The sequence below is a fragment of the Anopheles aquasalis genome, chromosome 2 (assembly GCF_943734665.1).
Source record: "Anopheles aquasalis chromosome 2, idAnoAquaMG_Q_19, whole genome shotgun sequence".
NCBI classification, from domain to species: Eukaryota; Metazoa; Arthropoda; class Insecta; order Diptera; family Culicidae; genus Anopheles; species Anopheles aquasalis.
Genome location: NC_064877.1, coordinates 27,227,501 through 27,250,633, shown reverse-complemented (window position 1 = coordinate 27,250,633; position 23,133 = coordinate 27,227,501).

The following is a 23,133-nucleotide window of genomic DNA, read 5'->3' as shown; positions in this document are numbered from 1 at the left end:
TTTGGAAGGGAAGGGTTGGCTTACAGTTCTCGACGAGACTGTATAACAGTGCGCACAAAAGCATTCAGAAACTAACCCTCGAAATCATTTAAATCGTCGACAAAGTTGACCACAACGATCGGATGTAATAATTTATTATGATTGTTGGATAATAGATTTCGCTAGAAAGTAATGCTACTCAATGCATACCAACCCCCGCCGAATGTTCCAATTGATGAGCCCTCACCAAACGACCCCCTCACCCCCAAAAACGGACGAATATGAATCAGCTTGTCCAGTTCCTCGGAAGACACACACGGGAACCGATTGTCGTACCGGAAGAATGGTTGAGGGTGAACGTAGAGTGAGGTCTCATTTGTCGACACGCGACCTCGATACTCTTCCCCATGCCCACCGTTTGACCCTAATTTCAAACCATCGGGGACCACCTTTCGGACACGCGGCACACGCTCCCGACCCTCTCGATCGGGGTTAAACATTATGCGCTGCATATGCATAATTAATCATCGCACCACGACTGGCCGCGCACTGGCTGGGCCGGGGATGCGGTCCGAACTTCCGAGATGACCGCAAAAACCGGAGCGGATGGCCGGTGCACAATGGCCACCGTTTGTGTGACCACGGCGCAGGTTGTGGGAATTTTTGGCGATCCAGTCCAGTGCGAACGGTGCCTCGCTCGCTGGTACGGTAACGAGAGCAAGAGTTTCCGGCGACAAAGTTTGCCAACACGGTGCGCCGAATGCGGACCGAAATGGCCTTCGGGTCTGGACCGCGGTCCTCATTAGGATGCCATTTATCGCGGTGCCCCCAAATTGGAGTTATTTGGGGCACCGGTGCTCACGTGCGAGTGTGTCACAATTGATTCTTTTGACCTGGCTGGAAGAAGCTAGTTAGCGGGCGGCGAAACACGACAAACTTTAGCTCTAAAATCCACCAACAATTGGCCACCGGTAATGAGTGTCAATAGCGCTGCGCCGCTGTGTATCCCAAAAACCCTTTCTTCGTGGGTGGCCACGGAGCGCAGCGAGCGGTGAAGATCCTTTGAAGCCACTGCCCTCGGATGCTCGTTCTGCCTTCGAATGATCTCCGGCACCACCAACGGATCGCGGTGCATCGCCGTGTTCAATTTGTAGACCGTGCCGAGCCGACTTTTATATCCTTTTTAGCACAAACACTCTAACGATCTCCGAAGAGGCACCGCTAGCTAAGGCCTATGGTGGCCACCATACACCGGGTATCCTTAACCGGATCCTCTCGAGTGGCTGCCAAGGACCGGTCGGAAACCGTCGCTTCGTGCTTCGATCGATCGCGTTCCGGCTCATCGGTGATCATGTCCACAACAAAGTGCCGCGCACCTTGCCGCCCTTTTTGGCTGCTGGCTAGAGAGAGAGAGAGAGAAAGGAGGGGCACAAGAATAACAAGAACATCTTCCTGCCCGACCGGTACACCGGACCACCCCGGGAAAGCCACACCTGCGACACCCAACACACTTCACTTGTTTCCATCCGTCCACTAAACGTGCTTTTGGAAACTTCGGCTTCGGCTGTTGGTGCGTTCTGAGTCCATTCTCGACTCCTCTTTCCTCTCGCACTGACCACTTGAGCGCAGCTTCTTCTGCTTTTGGGAGTAAGCCGTCAAAAGATGATACTGCCGTGCCGGAATCGGAATTGTAAATCGTTTTCACTGGCCCCGGGCCCCCAGCATTCTGAAGATGGATAGGAAGGAAGCTCTTCAGCGGTCTTCGGCGGAGACAAACAGGCCGACTGACAGGAAAAGGACACTGTCGATGGTTTAGCATCGAGGGTAAAGAATAATATTAGAAAAATCGGAAAGCAACAAAAAAACACGCAGAAAAACATTGACGAGAAAATGAACACGTTTGGTGCGTTTTGTGCATTTTTTTTTGTTGGTGTTTTGTTTATTCGAGCTCTTTCACTTTTCTTCGGTTCACGTTAGGTGTTTCACTGTTGGGTTTTATTGGTTTGTGCATGGGATCGGTTTTTGGATGACAAGGATTCGTCGCCTTTTCCATTTTTTCTTTCAACCGCCGTTCCAACCGCACATTAGCTGTTTGGAATGAAATGCAGCTAGGGAAATGTAACATGTCTAATGCTGAAATTACGTGAAACTTGCAGAATTAGAAAGATATGTACGTTATGGTGGCATCGCATCGGCAGAAGCAGCATAAAACAGCAGACACAGCAGAAACAGCGACAACGTGACAACGCCAATGATCGACGCACCGGCATCGATCGGCAACAACAGATCACGTGGCGTGGCAAAAGCTGACGCAGCAACATAGCGTGGCAACAGCACGTTATGGTGGCATCGCATCGGCAGAAGCAGCATAAAACAGCAGACACAGCAGAAACAGCGACAACGTGACAACGCCAACGATCGACGCACCGGCATCGATCGGCAACAACAGATCACGTGGCGTGGCAAAAGCTGACGCAGCAACATAGCGTGGCAACAGCAGAACGAACATGCGTGGCAATAGCAGAACAAACATGCGTGGCAGCAGCAGAACGAACAAAGCAATCAGTCTTAGCCTAGCTCTTAAGTTAAACGGTCGAATAAAATTATATTTTTTATAATTGAACGACACTCGTTTACATAACTGGCGCAGTCTCGATCGCGGAGTGAAAAGTGTTCAACCAAGTGAAGTTCCTATTGAGCACTTAGGTACCCGGCATTAGCCATCAACGAGGGAATATCGATTGATTTGTGACACCTAAGGACGAGGAAGAACAACGAACCACGACGCGGAACCTACGATAGCAGGCTAATGACTCCAGGAAAAACAATAATCATCCTGTTCACGTAAGTAACAAACAACCGTGAGTAATAAACCCCACGTGAAACAAGAAACGTTAACCGAAAACGAAAACAGTGATCCTAAGTGCGGTACTGACCTCACTGCAGTGACTTTGCACGATAGTGACACCGTAGTTTAGTTGTTTAAACGAACTCTTAGTTACGAATACGCTGTGCGAAATGACCAACGAAATGACGCAACAACAGCTAATTGAGCACATTAAGGTGCTAACGGAAAACCAGAACTCACTGGTAGAAACGATTAGGGATCTAAAAAAGAAAGCGGACGACCCCTTTCTTCAATTTAAAACCCCAGACCCCATCAAAAACCTCTCTACGTTCGGAGGCAACAGAAAAGAAACGCAAGCGTGGATCCAAGATGTGGACAACACGCTAGCCCTATTCGATGAATATCGAGGGCAACCCGCGTATAAACAGATAGTTAGAGCAGTGAAGGCCAAAATAGTAGGCGAGGCCAAGGAAATACTGATAGCATCAGGGAACCCAGATGATTGGGAAGATATAAAAGAAGCGTTGCATAAGTCGTATGGCGATCGCAGAGATTTGCCATCGCACATCCAATCACTCTTTTACGTTAGACAAGGAAAGAAAACCCTGACGGAATTCTATCATAAGATAAAAGCAATAGACACGCAGATTAAAACCACCGCGTCCAACCACGATGATTACAAAGGTGCAACCAGGCAGATAAATAGTTTGGTAAGCCTAATCACGCTGACAAGGTTCATGGATGGTTTAGATGACAAGCTCTCAATGCACGTCAGGAGTTGCCGGCCTGAAACGTTGGAAGATGCGTACAATATTACGATGCAATTCTCCAACGCAGCCTACAGAACGAAATTAAACAATAACGCCCCAACAAACAAATATAACCAGACAAGTACGAGCAAAAACCCAAACTCACCCCAAGGAAATTTTAAACCCTCAGGACACTCTAAACCCTCGGGACACTTCAAACAAGGCTCAGGGAAATTTAACACTAAACCACACAAGGGCAATCAGCTAGACGAAGACGCGTCAATGCGGACACACGTCAGCAAGATGCAAATTAATAACCAAGAAACCGAACAACCCGAATTCGAGGAAAACGACTCAGAAACAAACGACTCACAACCCGACTCAGAAGACGAGGAATATGAGGATGAGCTAAATTTTCATACGGCTCCCGAAATAAAAAGAATCAAATGAATAACTTTATACCCTATTTAACCATAAACACTACAAAAGGAGAACTAAAATTTTTAATCGACACAGGCGCGAACAAAAATTATATTTCGCCAGACCACGTCAACATAGAAAACTGCAAGGAAATTGAGAAAACAAAAGTATCAAATATCAACGGCAAACACGAGGTATCCAAATCAGCAACCTTCGATGTTTTCGAAATCAAGAAACCAATCACATTTTACGTCTTCAAATTTCACAAATTTTTCGACGGGCTCATCGGATACGAATCCCTTCGTAATCTAAAAGCCAAACTAAACATATCAGAAAACACCCTCAAAATAGGCAGGAAAACAATTAAACTCAAAAAAATGTTCCCCGGAGGAAGCAAAATAAATTTGACAGAACAGGAGTTTCAATTCGTGAAAATTAAAACCGCAGACAACGGTGACTTCGTAATCGCGGACGAAAAACCTTTTGAAAATTTTTCAATTCTTCCAGGACTTTACCACAGCACTAATAATGAAGCATACGTCGCAGTAAAAAATCATAGTAAGGCCCCACTGGAGATGAACTTCACGGAATTAAACGGTGACGACAATTTTTCAGTAGAAGAGCCAGCCCCGGAAAAACCCTTTAAAAATATGAAAGACATAACAATAACCACAGATGACTCACTTAATAGTGAAGAAAAACAAGCACTGACTAAAATTATCAAGGAATTTAGGGAAATACTGCACTTTGAAGACCAAAAATTGACTTTCACCCATCAGATTAAACACAAGATTAGGACAGTAGACAACATACCAATCCACACTAAATCTTATAAATACCCACAAGTGTTCGAAGAAGAAGTGCAAAAACAAATTAAAAAAATGCTGAACGATGGAATTATCCAAGAGTCAATCTCTCCATACACATCACCCATCTGGGTGGTACCAAAGAAAACGGACTCTTCAGGCAAGAAAAAATTTCGACTCGTTATCGACTACAGAAAATTAAATGAGAAAACAATATCCGATAGATACCCAATTCCAGATATCACAGATATCTTAGACAAACTGGGTAAAGCAACTTATTTCTCCACAATAGACTTGGTATCCGGATTTCACCAAATCCAACTGCACAAAGAGGATATCGAGAAAACAGCCTTCTCAGTAAGCTCAGGCAAATATGAGTTTACGAGAATGCCCTTCGGCCTCAAGAACGCCCCCGCAACCTTCCAAAGGGTTATGGATGCCGTACTTAGAGATCTTGTAGGAGTGTGTTGCTTGGTATACATGGATGACATAATAATTTTTTCAAGCTCCTTGAACGAACATGTTAAAGATATACGAAAAGTTTTAGGAAAATTGAAATCAGCACACTTAAAAATCCAACTGGACAAATGTTTTTTCTTCAGACACGAGGTACAATTTCTAGGACACACTGTAACAAGAGAGGGAGTAAAGCCAAACAGTGACAAAATAGATGTCATACGAGATTGGCCACCACCCAAAAACGAAAAAGAATTAAAGCAATTTCTTGGCACAATAGGATATTACAGACGTTTCATAAAAGACTTTGCAAAAATGATCAAACCACTAACACAACTTTTGAGGAAAGACACGGAATTCGCACTCAATGACAATATAATTAAATGTTTTGAAAAATGTAAAGCACTATTAACAATGGATCCAATTTTAGCATATCCGGATTTCACGAAGGACTTTATCCTCACCACAGACGCAAGCAATTTTGCAATTGGAGCAGTACTCTCACAAGGCCAAGTAGGAAAAGATCGTCCCATCGCCTACGCATCGAGAACATTGAACAAATCAGAGGAAAACCTGTGCACAACCGAAAAAGAGCTTCTTGCAATAGTATGGGCAGTAAAGCATTTCCGCCCATACCTCTACGGAAGGCGATTCAAGCTCATCACGGATCACAAACCTCTGATCTACTCGATGACCAGTACAAATCAGAAGATCATCAGGTGGAAACTGGACTTGAGCGAATTCGATTTCGAAACGATTTATAAACCCGGAAAGGAAAACGTCGTTGCGGATGCCCTATCGAGAATACAGAAGGACGAAGTGAACCTTACAGAAAATCCAATAGAAGAAACCCCTTCGGAAAATATTTCAGATGATGAACAAAGTAACGGATCAACGATACACTCAGCAGATACGAGCGATGACCACTACATCTGGGTGACAGAAAAACCTATAAACAGTTTTCGAACACAACTGGTGTTCAAAGTGTCACTAGTTGATGTAGAAGCACATGAGGAAATTTTCCCCAAATACCACCGCTTCACAATCTCGAAACCCAATTACAGCGAAACGGACATTGTAAGAATCTTTAAAGAGAAAATGAACCTGAGAGGGATTAACGCAATATATTGTCCCTTACCACTCACACAACTGATTCAAGAAACATACAAAAAACATTTTTCTAATAGCAAACTTTTCAAGATATTCATTTCACAGGTTTTACTGGAAGACATTAGATTACCTCATGAACAAGATGAAATCGTACGCAAAACCCACGAGTACGCACACAGAGGCATCAAGGAAAACAAAGCCCAAATTCTGTCGGACTATTTCTTCCCCGAAATAGATAAAAAGCTCAAAATTTTTATAAATAATTGTCACACCTGTAAGATGAGCAAATACGATAGAAAACCACCCAAATTAATTCAAAAAACAGTTCCAGCAGAAAGACCTTTCAGCAAAGTCCACATAGATATTTTCTTCATAAAAGGAAAAAAAATGCTTACTGTAGTAGACGCATTCTCTAAATTTGCAAACGTAATAGCCCTTGAAACAAGAACCATCGTAGATTTAAAAAGAGCTATCACAGAACACATTAAAATCTTCGGAAGACCCGAACAAATCATTTGCGATCAAGAACCATCATTCAAATCCATTAACTTCGAAGGATTCTTACAGGACTTAGGAATAGAAATACACTACGCAAGCTCTAGCAAATCCAATGGAATTGTTGAAAGATTCCATTCTACTCTCATAGAACTATACAGGACCCTTAGCAAGTCATATAAGGAATTAGAATTACACGACCAGATTAATATATTAGTAGACATCTACAACAATACTATCCACTCAGCAACAGGATACAAACCAAGACATGTGATTTTCAATCACAGGAATGAAACAAACGCTGAGGAAATATTTCAAAATTACCATAAGATGCAATCGGCAATCAAGGTATTAATGGACAAAAACAGAAAGCAAGAAGAAAAAAGGAATAAGGATAAGAAAGCTCCGGAACAAGTGGCGGAAGGAGAAAAAATTTACATAAAAGTAAATCAAAGAATAACTAAAGATAAAGATCCATTCAGGGTTGTTAAAGCTAAGGAGGATAATGACCTTACATTTTTGGACACTAACAATATCAAGATCCACAAAGACAGAATTAGACACTAATTTTTTCCACAAACAACTCGTTACAGAACCTTCGTCATAGTGGCGACAACAACTTTACACGACGTAGGGACGACCAACGGACTTTTAGCCATAAAACTAGGTACCGCAAAGATGACAATAGGATACGACAGACTACTACACAGAATCGATCTAGGAGACATAGCAGACAACATTAATTACATAAGTAACCTAGCACTAGAGCTAAATACAACAAGTCATTTAGGTCAAATGCTCCAATTCAAAATTAAAAAAGCACATGAAAAAATGAATAGACTATACCCTAGGAGACAGAAAAGAGGACTTATAAACGCTCTAGGAACAGTAATCAAATTAATAGCAGGAAACCCCGACCAAGAGGACCTGGACTTAATTAATAAGAACTTAGAAACCTTAGGAACATATAATAATCGAATAATTAATAATGAAGCGAAACAAATCAAAATTAACGATATCTTTAAAAACAGTATAAGTAAAGTGGCCTCAAATGTACAATTAATAGGGAAACAAATCGATTACAATAATGAAAAGACCAACAAAGATTTAGAAACAGTGAACCTAATATTTAACTTGGATGTACTGCTACAAATATTGCAAGACCTAGAAGAACAGGTTACCTTCTCGAAATCAAACGTTGTAAACAAGAATATTCTAAGCAAACAGGAGGTAGACTACATTTGGAACGCTGTGAAAAATCAAAACGTTGACATCAAATTCGAAGAAGAGATCTACGAAATCATTAGGGCCATAGTTTCAATTCAAAATAATCATCTGGTAGTAATAATCAAGATCCCGATTATAGAGGTAAACGATTATACTCTGATACAAATAGAACCAATCAACGTCAACGGTAGCAGAATCAAAACCAACACACGCTACGTCACAAAATTCCGTCACACCTTCTACGAGCAACGCAGCCAATGCTACATCTGCGACAACACGTCCCCAATCGCAGATGAATGTGTGTCCAAGCTGTTAACGAACCAGAAAGCCAGATGCCCTACAACAGAACCATCCGTTCACCCTATCGTCAAAGAAATCAGGAAAGGAATTATCTTGGTAGATACACAGGAACCAATCCGCATAAATGATTCCTGCGGAGAGAATAGAATAGTGTCCAGACCAACAATAGTGGAGATAGAAAATTGCACCGTCTCAATCGGGCAATACACGTTCCAATCCGACACATCAACAATACAACAATTTGAATATCTGACCCCGATTTTCAATCAGGAGCTAAAATTTATAGAGCGTGCCCCAACAATCCAAGAATTACACAAAATGAACTTTGAAAATATGGAGGAAATCAAAACACTGAAACTGCATCTAACAAAATCCCAAACAATGGGAGGCACAATTCTCTTAATAGCGGTAACGCTAATAACGACATCGATGATAATTCGCCGATACAAGAAGAACCAATCCAGCAACAAACAGAAGAGATCACCCGACACTCTATTCCCGATAACTCGGATAAATCAGTCAACCGAGGACGCTTGACACTAAGGGGGGAGGCGTTATGGTGGCATCGCATCGGCAGAAGCAGCATAAAACAGCAGACACAGCAGAAACAGCGACAACGTGACAACGCCAATGATCGACGCACCGGCATCGATCGGCAACAACAGATCACGTGGCGTGGCAAAAGCTGACGCAGCAACATAGCGTGGCAACAGCACGTTATGGTGGCATCGCATCGGCAGAAGCAGCATAAAACAGCAGACACAGCAGAAACAGCGACAACGTGACAACGCCAACGATCGACGCACCGGCATCGATCGGCAACAACAGATCACGTGGCGTGGCAAAAGCTGACGCAGCAACATAGCGTGGCAACAGCAGAACGAACATGCGTGGCAATAGCAGAACAAACATGCGTGGCAGCAGCAGAACGAACAAAGCAATCAGTCTTAGCCTAGCTCTTAAGTTAAACGGTCGAATAAAATTATATTTTTTATAATTGAACGACACTCGTTTACATAACTTGTACAATCTTCGTTGAAAGCAAACCAATTTACCGGTTACTGTAAATTACCTATCATACTGTAACTGCTATTTTGTAAAATCGCGTCCAAAAATGAATGAGCTTCCCATTTTAAGAGACCAACTTGTTTTTTATTCATGTAAAATATACACTAAACTAAAATTTTCAATAAATAGCTAATCGTCGTTGTAAAACGCAATTGCTGTCCATCCTTGCTTGATGATGGATCATCGGAGAAAAAACAATTGGATGTTCTTTTGTTAGATAATGAATTTCCGCAGATAAAGCTGTAATTATAATTGTTAGCTTATCAATTTGTAGAAGCTTTTCAAATTGAAAAAAGATGTTTTAGGTATATTTGGTAAGACAATGAGCGCGGAAATGATTCCAAATTCAATTAAAAAACTGTCACGTAATTTGAATGAATGTGAATGTATCTTTGTTAGTTTTTATGTCTATACTATTAAAATCATACCATAAACAAATCGACTGCATCGAAATTTATTATTGAAAGTCACTTAAGAAACGTTCCCAATCCTCGATGCTTGTGCCCCTAGTCGCAGGACAACATATTAATTCCATCAACAGGATGTCGATGCAGCTTCCAGAACATTATCCTCTCGTTTTTGCACACCATCAAAACCGCGCAAGGGTTGCTACCACCTAATCACTGCACTGCTGGCACCATGCAAATTGAAGCATAATGTTCTCATTGAAGTGCAAACCCCTCCATTTCAATGGAAAACAAATTTCCCATGCCCGAGGAAACTAATCTCAGCATCGACGGTGCAAAATAGCCAACAACTATCAACAATCCAATTGTAGGTAAAGCAAAGCAAACGGCAAACGGGGTTGATCAATCGAGAAGCAGGAGCGAAAGCCTCTTTTGAAGGGTAAGACCCGATGCGGTATGAATGGATGGAATTTGTTTTCCTAGCGCACTTGCCGCTCGCTGCACAATCCGCCCTGGGAGAGTAAAAAACGCTTAAAAATAACAATCAGCATCCGTGTCGGCCATTCACGGGTAGGGTGCACAAAACGTGCACAAGTAAAAACACGTGGCGGTTCGTACAATCAAAACAACCGACAACGGCGCTTGAGATCAGACGCGCGCAGAATCCGTTTAGCGTTATTCTTTCCGGAGGAAAACCTCACCGATAGCAGCACCTAGCCGTGCCTGGCCAGTGGCTAACACGCCATCCACGACGTATCACGCACGGCACGTGGAATGGACTGTCGTTAGTCACTTGGGCTGATCCTATCTATCCACTCCCTGACCATTGTTTGCTTAAGACGATTTGTACACGAAATTAATAAACTTTCCAGTTCGCCCACCGCCACGCTAGCGTATCGGGGTGTGTATTGTAGTAAATTGAAAACAAAATACCATGGGAGATGGAATAGACACGCGGTACGTGACAATGGTGGCCACGCACGCACACTCGGTGGCTCGGAATATTGCAACAATGAAGCCTTCCCAATGGGCGCTACAACATTGTCCAATAGGTTTGCAATCTGCCATCTTAAAATCCGAAAGCAACATCAGGAGTTAATTATTAATGCCGCTGTGGTCCAGCGGTGTCCTTGCTTGGTCCGTCCGCACTAGACACCACAGCTGATTAACGTAATGCTCACCAGCTTGTTACGTTGCGGTGCGAACAACTAACCTTGACATTTCTCGCGTGCAGCTACCGGTATTACCACCTGTGAGGAGATGGATAAAAATGGCGCTGTTTGATACGAAAATATTTGCCACACACGGCTCGGTGTTCCGACGAAATCTGCAAACCCCAACTGGTTCGACCCCGAGATTCCCGAGGACCTGCGACCCGGACCTCGAGGAAAGGGAGCCTGGCTAGCTCTCTCTTTCTCTATTTCAAATAAACTTGACGCTCGTTTGCTCGACAAACGAACACATATTTGCCCAATCACTTACAGACAGGTACTCCGCAGCGTTTGTTTGCCAATGTTATTAGAATTAAATCATGGTAGTAATTGGGTAGAGCGTTAGCCAACACCTTAGGCGTCGATTACGTTGTCCCAATATGCCTTTTTCGCGAAAAACAACCCTCACTCCAACCGGCTGAGTTGGCTTAGCTGGCGAGTAACCGATGACAGGTTATATATTTAGAAATGATCACAGCTTTTTCACCCATTCGCAGCAGATACTACAACAAAGCGCTGGACAACGGCACAACATGCACAGCGTTCCTTTTCGCAAGAAAGCTCCACACTATTGTCCTCACGCTGTCTGGCACTTGGATGTGAAGTATATCCACCAACGCTTGTCCGCGAGATACAATTCCTAGGAGACCCACCATCATCATCATCGCCATCATCATGTAACAATCTCTCAAAACGCCGTTCTCGCATGACTCCATGCGGTTCATTATTCATGGGAAAGTTCCATCGGAGACGATATTTTCCCAGCTTATTTCTCGAGAAAAGGCGGATTACACTCTACGGTCTCTGGTCCAATTCCGAAGGGGGCAGGGCGCGGCTCGTGCGTAAAATGAACCTGTTACCGCGCACAAACCAGACCGATTCCAAACTTGAACCGACCAAGTACCACTCGAGAAATCATCCTCGGCGTTCCCTTTGACGATGCTCTGCATTATTCATGGGAAATTGTAGCCTCAGCGCCACCATAACAGCGGAACAGGTTGTTGGCGTGTGAATTGGATTTTAGGAAACCAGGTTTTTGGAGGTGTATGGTGGATCGATTGATCGTCAATGTGAATACGGTGGTAAAGATGTTGTTAGCATGCAGAAACAACAATCCATGAATATAAACAACAAGGCATAGGTTTAAAATGCCTCAATTTGCTTCTGCAACTGTTGATCGAACAGTTTAATAGAAGTATGTTGGAAAAATGGTTTTTTAATCAAATCTTCAAATGCTTTTTTGGTTAACAGAATGAAGGTTTCATAAAAAAAATCGTTTTTGATGAGAGAAAATGTACTGTCTTCGAACCTAGGCAACATGTTTTAGGACATTAAGATAAACAAAAGGAGTAATTGAATTTCTAGTTGACTGATTGAATTGAACAATGAAAAATGCAATTTTCAGAATGAAACGTATTTTGAAAGGGATGCGGGTTGCATATGTTTAAAAAAAACCAAGTGTGTATTCACCGAAGAAATATATTGTAAATTTTGAGAAACAAACAGAAACAGAATCTGATCTTATGAAATAGAATTTAGTTCTAAATTAGGTAAATAATTTAGCTGCAAACTTCATCTGACTTGAGCAAGTAGCACAAGGAATACTAATTGTTTCTTAGACGCTAATATTGCATATTGCTATCGGCCCAATACCTAATATCAAAATGCTTGATTGTCTCAAATCTGACGCAAATCCCTGTCAATTACTACACGCTGCTCCAAACCACCATCAACTTGTACCTGTAGCTGAACTACCCCAGCTCAATCTCCCATTCGTGGTGTGTGGATTTGAACGAGTCCTAGAAATCCCCCGCGGCGGCTCCACTACACCAGAGAGTAGAGTAATATCGAGCGATTTGTAAGATCGTTCCCTACCGCATCACCCACCGGCTGTTCGAAGGGTTCCTTTTCGTCCTTAAACGTTTATTAATATCCTGTGCCGGAGCGAAGGACGAAGAGTTTTAGCCCGCTGGCCACAAACAAAAGAACGGAACGAACGCACCCTCGCCATGTATCGCACCCTCGCAGTTCGCACTCCCGCCCGACGAAGAAGAATGTTTCGCAAGTTGCTAGCCGGAATCGTATGTTACACACCCTTTGCCCCTGCTCAGATGCTTCAATCCGTCGAATACGATGGATCGTTTATTAGCATTCGAAACCAGCAGCAACAGCAGCTGCCGCAGGAGAAACACAAGGGCGGTTGCACGGTTTCTTCACGGATTCGAAGGGGTGTTCTGCACGCTTCACGGCGCTGGTGCCTGATTTATCGCTCCAGGCTGGACGCCGGTACGCTTATGGACTGGTAAGTGGGGTGGTTGTGATTTGAAGAACTGGTAGATTAGCACGTTTCAGGACGGCAATAGATTCCGGCAATTGCGCCGGAACATCAACCGCGACCACAACATATTCGAAAGAGGGCGATGGTGGCGATTGTGGAAAAGAGAGGATGGTTGGGGGAGCATTGGAATGAAATTAAATGCTCAGATTGTTCCGGAGCCTTTCCGGTCTTCTGGCCGGTTGTTTGTGTAATGGTTGATTGTCATGTCAGTGTCTGTATTAAACATTATAAGCCATTGGAAATGGAAACAAAAACCAAAGTTTAATACCTAGCCATGTAAAGGTGCATTGGACATTACTGGAAGGAACTCGCGTGCTCGTGCCAGGTTAAGCGTGCTGGCGGTTCTATTTAACAATCTTTAAGGTCAACCAGAGTTATCGCAACAAACGGTGTCCATTGACACCGCGAGGTCCGCGTGGTCCGCATGGCACGCTTGTGGCGTACGTTCTCTTTCGTCCACTGGACAGAACCGATATCGCGGAATAAATACAGGGATAGCCTCACCGTTGACATCGTTCACGGTTTGTGGTAATCATTCATCCACACGCGTCCCCGTCAATGGCGTTCTTTCAGCAAACGAAATTGCGCAAAAGAACCGCAGAGTAAGAAGAATGTTCGTGGTGAGGATGGCAAAGGACGCTATCGATGCTGCAGCGTCCGCGGCGTCCACGGTAGCGATTTCCGTTTTACCTTTTATGCCTTACCTTCGGAGCTCGTGCGTACTGCTGTAACCTGCTTTCTGGGTGGTCCGAGTCGAAGGAATGCCATCAGACCGATCGCACGGTCGCAATGCTAAATCAAACTGATTGTTCCTGTTCCAGCACCGGATCATTGTTCTCGCAGCAGACGCAGCAGACGAAGCGGGAGCGGGCAGCAGCTTGAAAACCACTTATTCCGCATTTCACTAGGTAAATCTTTATCTTGATGAGTCACTTGAGCTCGGTACTCGGCCTTTACGCGCCAAGAGTTCTTGACCAGCGGATCCATCACAAGCGGCAGCAGCTTGAGCAGCTCATACCCGACGATCGACGACGTCACTTTCGACGCCGGCTCGGGAATCAATCGAATGCCGCCACCGACGACGGCCAGGCCAGGCCAGACGACCAGTCACTCCACAACAACGTCCAACAAATTCCTGTTGAAGGTGATCCCAGATCGAGAGCCCGAGTCTGAGCTACCGTCACCTGCGAGTGGCTGCGAAAACGACAGATTCCAGACACTCGTGATCCCGGTTTTTGTGCTGATGGCAATGGTCGATGGAAGCCTCACGCGTATCGACTGATCAAGCAAAACCACGGTAACTCTTTGCGCCAGCATGAAACATTAGGATCAGTCTGGGTAGAATTCACACCACCTCCGGCCCTTCTCTCCCTCTCTCTGTAGGAAGATGAAACAAAAACAACGTCGGATGGACCCCCCTGGGGCCGCGTTGGTTCACGCATCATAATCAACGAGCTGATGCGCCCTGCGGAGAGAACGGAAATATTCCTTTTTAACAATCACATGCTAATTAAATTTGATAAACCCGTACACGCACTGGCTGTAATGTCCAGCGCGAAGGCTGAAAACGATAGCTGCGGTGGCTGTCCGGTCGAGCGACTGCGGTTCCCGGTGATCACGGAAAGGTAGGTCACGGAAAGAAGAAGCGGCGATGAAACGAATGCCATAATGCCCATTTCTGTTGTCCATCTTCACAGTTCAGGTGCGACGCTGGCTGGTCGGCTGGCTGGCTGGCTGACTGGTTGAATGGTAGGACACTGCTGCAATGTCCTGCCTTCAATTTCATGGACTGTTCCTCGGCCACCTTGGTTATAATGCTGCTAAGTGGCCTTTCGAAACCCTCTCTCTGGTGGCTTTATTTTCTTCCTCTCTTTTTTCATTATTTCCTCTTCACTCGCGCACCCTCTGCAGCCCATCCCGGAAAAAGGGAATCTTGAGGAAGCGAGCGAGCCACAAGAGCTCCGCTTGGAGCGTTTTCGGAAAACATGGAAAAATAAACACAAATTGAACAAAATACGCGTACGTCCGGCAACAAATAGCAACAGTTTCACCAGGTTCGAGGGTAGCAGTACAAAAAAAAAGAAAAGAAAAGGAGCTACGCCAAGGATCAATAACGGGGAGGCCAGGGAGAAGGGAAAAAAACCCCGAGGTCTCATTCAATTCCGCCTCGTCTCCGTTCATGCGCAGCGTAAGCCGTGGTTCCTTCTCCTCGTTATCCTTTTGCGGAAGAAGCAAACGCACCAATGGCACAGCAAGCTGAACCACTTATGAATGGAGCGAACGAACCCGCGTCCCAACCGCCCGGTCAGGCCTCCAGGTTAGCGATCTTTAGCGACCGAAGGAAGGCAGAACGAATACCAATCTTCGTTCCTATCGCCATCGGCTTTGTCGAAGGACGAAACGAGAAACGAAGAGAACAAAATTGCTTGCTGCTGCTGCTACTTTGGTATTCATTATTCAGAAACGGGAGTCCGGGGATTTGTGGCCAAATAAACTGGATCAGATCCCGCTGGAAGCTGCGGAAGCCGGTCGCTTGGTTAACTGCTACAGGTGTTCTACCGAGCGCCGTACCGCTCCGGTGGAGGACTTTAGAAGACTTCCGCCCCGGAACTAACACCGTGGCCAATTGGTTTGGTGCCATTGTTCCAGGTTTTACGACGCACACGACAAATCGACCGGCCACTTCTAGGCCAAGCCAAGCCATTTACAACGAAACGACTTGAGGAGTGCCCAGAAGTGTGGCAATAATACCGGTCGGTCTAATCCCCGGTAAGAGATCTAGTTTGCTCAAGTTAAAATGGTCCCTTAAGAGGCCATTCATTGGCTTTTGTTCGATCGCGAAACAATAGACAGTAACTGGAACACCGAAGGAAATTTATTGATATCCTTCCTTGCTGTATAGATAACGTTTTCGCAAGTCGAGAGGAATTGTCTGGAAAAATGAAAATGGAAAATGCCACAAGGTGAATCTACTTGAAGCAAGCCAGCTCAAAAAACTTCCGAATTATTACCTTGAGTTCGTCATCTTTGGAGCTTCGATTTCGAAATCGAACAAACGTTGACTCCCAACCCAACCATCACCATCACCAAGTCCAACGCCTGACGCTAATTTGGTTGCTGCTCGCTCGCTGATGTCATTGAGGAGGGCGCTTGAGGGGTCTGGGAGACGTGAGATACGAACTACGCCAGCATCTGGGTGGTCCAACCGGTGGGCCACGCTTAAATGCAACTGGCAGTTAAACACGTCTCGACGCGGTCCTCGCTTGAGCAAGCGCTCCGACGAGTGAGAAACGGGACACTCGAGAGTTCATGCTTCGTCGGTGCGAGCTGTGCTCTTCTCCAGTACGAGATGTGGTCTTTGCTGTAAAAACCTCGAGGTTTAACCTCGGTGCAACCTTCTTGATCTCCTGCCAGAAGACTCTCTAGGTGACTCGCTCGTGGCGGTCTACCATCGCGTTTTTTTTTCACTTTCGCGCAATTCATGTCCAATTATGCTACCGAATTGTCCAACGTGCAACGTTAAAGGACCTTGCCAGCGGTTCATTCATACGTTAGATCAACGCTCCAGGTCCCTAGATCTGTACAAATGTGCCAAGTCATACCTTTCCCTGTCCTGTGTCCCGTTCGCTGACCCTGACAGCCGTGCTCGATCGTGCACGCGAGGGCTCATCACAATAAGCATTACCAACCAACCGACCGACCGGACCAGACCCGACCTCAATCGTTGATCAATACCCGTTGGTTGGCCGACCGTAACACAACCGATAACCGCAATGACGGATCAGTTTTCCGAATCTAAGTCAGCGGCAACCTCGACAACAATCGGTCCTCCTTCTTTGTTGTTCGGGGCTCGTTGCTGTTGTTGTTGCTCCGTTTGCTGTTGCCTATAATTGGAACACACGCGCCTTGAAGCCGAGATGACCGGGAGGGTCCGAGCAAAGCAGCGTGTCCTTCCCTCCACCAAGCACCGTCCAGCGAGGGCTGGAAGTTACTAAGTTACCAAGCGGCCGACAGACAACAGGCGATTGTCAAAGCAAACAGACAGCTTTCGGATGACGAGAGAGAGAGAGAGAGAGAAGGGGGGCAAGAAGTGGACGTAATAATTGAATTGCAGCTTGTCCCCATGCGTTGGCCTCGCACATCCCCGATAAGGCACAGACAGGACAGGGCGAAGGGTTCCCCTGCCCGGGTTCGGACGGACAGCTGCAAATGTCAAAGCTGACACAATCGTTCGCTGGTCCGGTGTGACTTTTGACGCCATCCATCCGCCCTCTGGTCATTGCTGTCCCTTATTTGCTGCTCAATTCCCGACCCCTACTGCGCTGCGTTGCTACCGGTAACGGCGTCCTATGTTGCTGTCGTCCTTTATTGATCATTTCTGTTGGAGAATTGAGGCTCACTGTGCTCCATTGTTTTTGACATTTCGCTGGACATTATCACGCCCGCACGAATTCGTGAAGGCGTTGCGTTAAATCACATCCACCACCAGCTCCATCACCTGTTCAGCCCACCGTGTTGGCCACCTCATCCCTCTCCACCTCCCACCATGGTGGTTGGACGACTCTTTGAAACGAGAAAATGCGAGACAATATTTAGATAAACAATTTTTATTCTTCCCTCACTCACCCATTCCCCACCCGCCGCACCCGGAGCCGCACGCACTTGTTTGCCCCGATAAGCTTTAACAATGTTTATTTCTTAATTATTAGCTGTGATTTCGGTCGGATGGTGGCCGGGATGGGTTTTCGATGGGCCGCGATGATGTCTGGGCAGCCGATGCTGACCGCTGGCCGGGGGATTTATGTACCTTTTCACTTACCTAGCCTACCTTGCGCACACCTTGTCCGCGTCCAAGTCACGACGTCTCGCGGTCGTCGTCGTCGTCGTACCCATCATCCGGCGGCTCTTTGTTTGCGCTAGAACTGTTGGCGAGGAACCGTTTTCGGCAGAGGGGACAATGGAGAGGGAAGCACTTTAACGGCGGGGCCCCTTTTCCGATGGTCTGCGATTTTTGGACTCATGAGATGAGCTTTACATTTTGTCGGTTCTCTCTCTCTCTCTCTTGTGCACGGGGTGGCCCCGGGAGTCACTCGGACTAACTGTTGGCCCCCGATGGATCGGTGCCGGTGGCCGGCTAAGGTGTTGATGATGGAAGGACCAGTCAACTGGTATGTGATTATTGTAATGATACGATGATTTTTTGTGAAAACAAACATTCGGTCCACGGAACGGTTTGGGGAATGGGTCGAGCAAACAACCCAACGCCGAACGCTTCGCACCAGGGACCAGCTCGTTGGTTCCGCCTTCTCCTCGTCCCTCATTATCGATGCAGCATCTTCGCATCTATGTTGGCTTTGCTGTGTGCACGTCTTATCCTGGCAAGCTTTTGAGGTGAAACTCTGTTTAGCGCTGCATACCCGATTTGGGGAGCGATTACCGGGGGATGCGCTGGATGATTCCCGGAATTCTCCACCTTCCAAACTCACACGCATTAGCATATCTAGCGGTAAATGCGGTGGTGGACATTCTTCCACTTTACTCCCACCGATCTGAGCTGCGGAAAGACGATGGATGTGAATCGCGAGGCGGCCGATCGGATTGATGTGTCGATAAAGCCAAAAACACCGTCGGCAGTTCGCATGCGTACGCCGTAGCCCGGTATGCCCGTTTGCTGATAAAGCGTACCACCTGCGTTGCTACCGGGAATAATGGGCCAGGGCTCCCTTCCCATTCCATTGCCATTACATAGTACGCATGTCGCGTGCCCGTCTCGTGGCGAAACGTGCCGTGATGATGAAGCCACCGAACAACGAGTATCGTACCGGGCGCCACAACATAGCTCACCTCACCCCCCCCCACCTGATGACTGCAAACAGGTGCTCGCGAGTGCCGGCCGGTCAGTTATCGATCCGGGCGGCCGAAATTATCAAACCGCCCAAATCAGCTGTTTTTGCCACGCGACCGATAGCCCCTGACGTTCCTATCGTATTTGTCGCCGCTTGTAAGACAACCAACCAGCTGCTCACCTGGCCGATCAGGACCAGGGAAGGTGGGGCAAGGTAATGAAAGTTGAAGAAAAGCGACCAAACCAGAAACGTCGTAGACACCGAATTCGTAGTCGGCTACCGGACAACCGGCGAACCGGTTACGCGGCGGCAAAGATAAAGACAGCACCGCCGGAACAATCGGAACCGCTCGCCTCGGGCAAACAGTTCCAGATTGATAAAAACATCGATTATTGTTTACAACCCGAAACATACACACGGATACACGCATTCGGTTTGATGAACAATTGTGTTCGGTCCTTATCCTGTCTTGGAAAGGAATTGACAGCAAGTTGGAAGGCAATTTCGGCCGGATTGTCACTTATCGGGATGCCACGGTGCTGTCTTGGCTAAGATAAGAAGAGGAGTTTCCCTTATCACCGTAATTGGTTGTAATTCATGTTAAATCACTTGAGATAGCGGCAATTGATTATCGACCATAAAAGATGCAACGTTCTTTGAAGTTTATTAGTGAATAATTAATTTTGGAGCCTAATTTGAATGCTTCACTGAAAGAAGCTGATGAGAGGCTTTCGTGTTAAGAAAATATTTGCAATCAACCAACATTACCCACCCAAGACGGTCTGTGTACTTTTGAGGGTCCGATGCGTACTGCTTATCATATGGGGCCAATCGGTCATCCGCGCTTGATTAAGTTTACTCTGGCCACCGTCAATCTGTAAGCCAATCTTACGTGCCGGCGAAAGTTGTTTCTGCCGGTTGCTTTCCTATTAAATGGATTGAATTTCTAGCTGATCCTAACTCCTTCCGTACATCCGCAGATGTCAGCATAAAACGTCCAAATCCGGAAAATGGCCAAATCCGGCCAGCACGGCAATGTGTGACAATCGTACGGTGTCAGCAGTCAGCAGCAGCAGCAGCTGAGCAGCAACTCCTTCGAAGATTCGGTCGCATGAATGATGACTAAGCTTTATCTCGGGGCTCCTGAGCACGCCACACTTCCGCCACCATTACTGCCTGCTACTCTTGCTGCTCCTTCTAGGGCCGTTCCGAAGACACAAAGCTCAAGATGAGGAGCGAGGCACACGAAGAAGAACACTTTCTTCGGAGCCCAACAACAACGATGGCCCAGCACGTATTATCGCTATATGATACTTTCGGTAAACAACGGCAACGACGAGGACGAGGACGGCCTGCAGGCTCAAGACAATCTGCGTCACATCTTTCTTGCCTGGTTGCTTACCTCAAAGATGGCCCGCCCCCCAGGCCAAACGATGGGAGAGCAGAAGGTCTTTGTCTCTGGTTCTTGGTCTCCGGTTGATTCCCTGTGGATGTCGCTAAGCCAGCAGCCATCGGGAGCAGCAGCACATTTGCTTACCCCGAGATTCTGTGATTCACTTTCTTATCAGCACCGTTACCGCTCAAACACACACCCAAAAGACACGCACATACACGCACGTGCGCATGTGAACACGCACGCAAGAAAATGGCGTCGACGCTGCATTATCGTCGCCACCACCACCATCGTGGATCGTGGACACCGGAAACGTCTTGGCAGCAAAACGGTCCGGAGTAAGGGGAGTAAAGGGCCGACGAACGCCGGTGACCTTATCCTTATTTAAATGTGCCCGTTGGGCCTTCGCTTTCACTGTCCACCCCGCTGAAAACCCTCGGCTTGCAGCTTGCGGATCCTGCGCAACAAACAAAGTACGGTTGTGGGTTTTTCAGGGGCGATGGGCGACGGTGGACGCAAAGGAGAACGAGGGCGAGCGAGGAGGGAGGGGCGATGAGCAAATAATTTTGGTCCGTCCGTAAGATGTCCAAATAACCATCAGACGCACAACTTTAAACCTTTGTGCCTTCGGTCGATGCCGATACTCGGCGATAGCCGTCGCCGCGTATGCTCAAACAGAGGTCCACCGTCTTTGCCATCAGCCGGCCAGCCAGCCAGCCAGCCAACCAGTCCAGGTAATGCGCGCTCATATTTACCAACGTACTGCGCAGTGTGCTGTGTGCTCAATGATAACGATGGGTAAGCGATAGAACAAGAACTGGATGCACTGGAACAGGATTGGAGAGACGTGGACGCCGACGTTCGATGGCGGCGTTTGGGAGGGGTTTTCCTCCAGGAAACATGACCATGAAGGTTGGCCCGTTCGTGGCTTGGTCATCGCATTTCCGCCACGTATGGTGCGTGATGGCGGTGACGGTTGGTTCCTTGGAGCTGTTCATATTCGGCCTCGACTGCGCTGACTATTGGTTCAGGCTCACTCACGTTCCAGGTTCCGGGAAGGAGGGATGATAAGAAAGCGGCACAGATCGTGCTGACTAAGGCACAAAAGACACTGGCCAAGGTTCCTTCTTCTTGTTTTTTCTCTGAAATGAGTCACAAGTGACAGTACGCGGCTCGTAAACTGGCAGGAAGATGGCCGGATCGCCGCCATCGCAAAACTATCTTCGGTAATCTTCGGACGATAGGTAACGTTGGGCTATCAGTTTCTTGGTTTGCTCGCTGCATGGGATAAGTTTTGGTTTCAAAACAGGAATCGTAAGCTTAAACTTCAGCCTTATCATTGTAAAAAGGATGATTATAATAAAACGTCAATAAACAAATTCCTTTATAGTGCAGAATGTTTATATGATGTGGAAAATGATAAAGTAAATATGATTGCAACTGGAACTGAATCAAAGTTTAAAAAATAGTTAAACATTAATTTGCTGGACTAATAAGGAATCTTCAAGGACTATTATTTGATTAAATGAGATCCACAACACTATTTGAACTTTTCTGGATACTTTTACTGTTCTGTACCTATACCTAGCTCTTCTGCAATGCTAATGCTTTGTTGTTATGCTCGCCCAGCCTTTCGCATAGACTCATTATTCTTCTCTTCAAGGTGATAACGTAAGGGCTACAATCAATCGGACTAAATACGATCTGTACGATCGTCCATGGTAGTTAACATGATGAAAAAACATTTTTTTGAAATCCTGAACTCACAAAAAGAAAATTTGTGCCTTTATTGGCAATCGCTTACATCCCGAAGGATGAAGAATTTTAATATTCAAATAATGTTCACCTTTGAAGAAAATCAGACACTTAATAGATTATCTCGATACTCATGATGAAAGATACTAACTTCGCTGATTTGCTAGCCAATAAATAGAGATTGGAATAACATGAAAGAAAGCAGAAACCTCTATCGCGATGATTTTAGCCGTTAGATCAATAAAATGGAGTCTGTTAATGTTACTCATAGCAAGGGTGGATTTAGTTCTAAACAAATTAATCAGCCCCTGGGCGTCCGCCAAAGGATTTTTTGGATATTGTCTTTATCATTATCAGCGAGGTTAAATTCCTGCTCATTAATCATAATGGTTGCTGATAAAAGAAATCGTGTTTTTCTCAATTTATCTCAATGGTCCTTGATCATCTCACGACTTCAAACATGCTTCTAAACGAAATTATTTCCTTGAATAAGCGAAAAACAACTCCTTAATATAAGTTAGAGCTTGTTTAAAGAACGCATGGCGAAAATACTAGACGAATTCATTGGCCAATCATGTGGTGCTGCATTAAAGGTTTTCAAAAAGTGATTAAACACTATCGCAGACACAAAACCGAAAAGTAGGAACTGGACTAACTAGTTTGAAGCTTTACTAACATGTTGTGTTAAATGCAAAAAAGAAGGCTGAAACACGCTGTTTTAAATC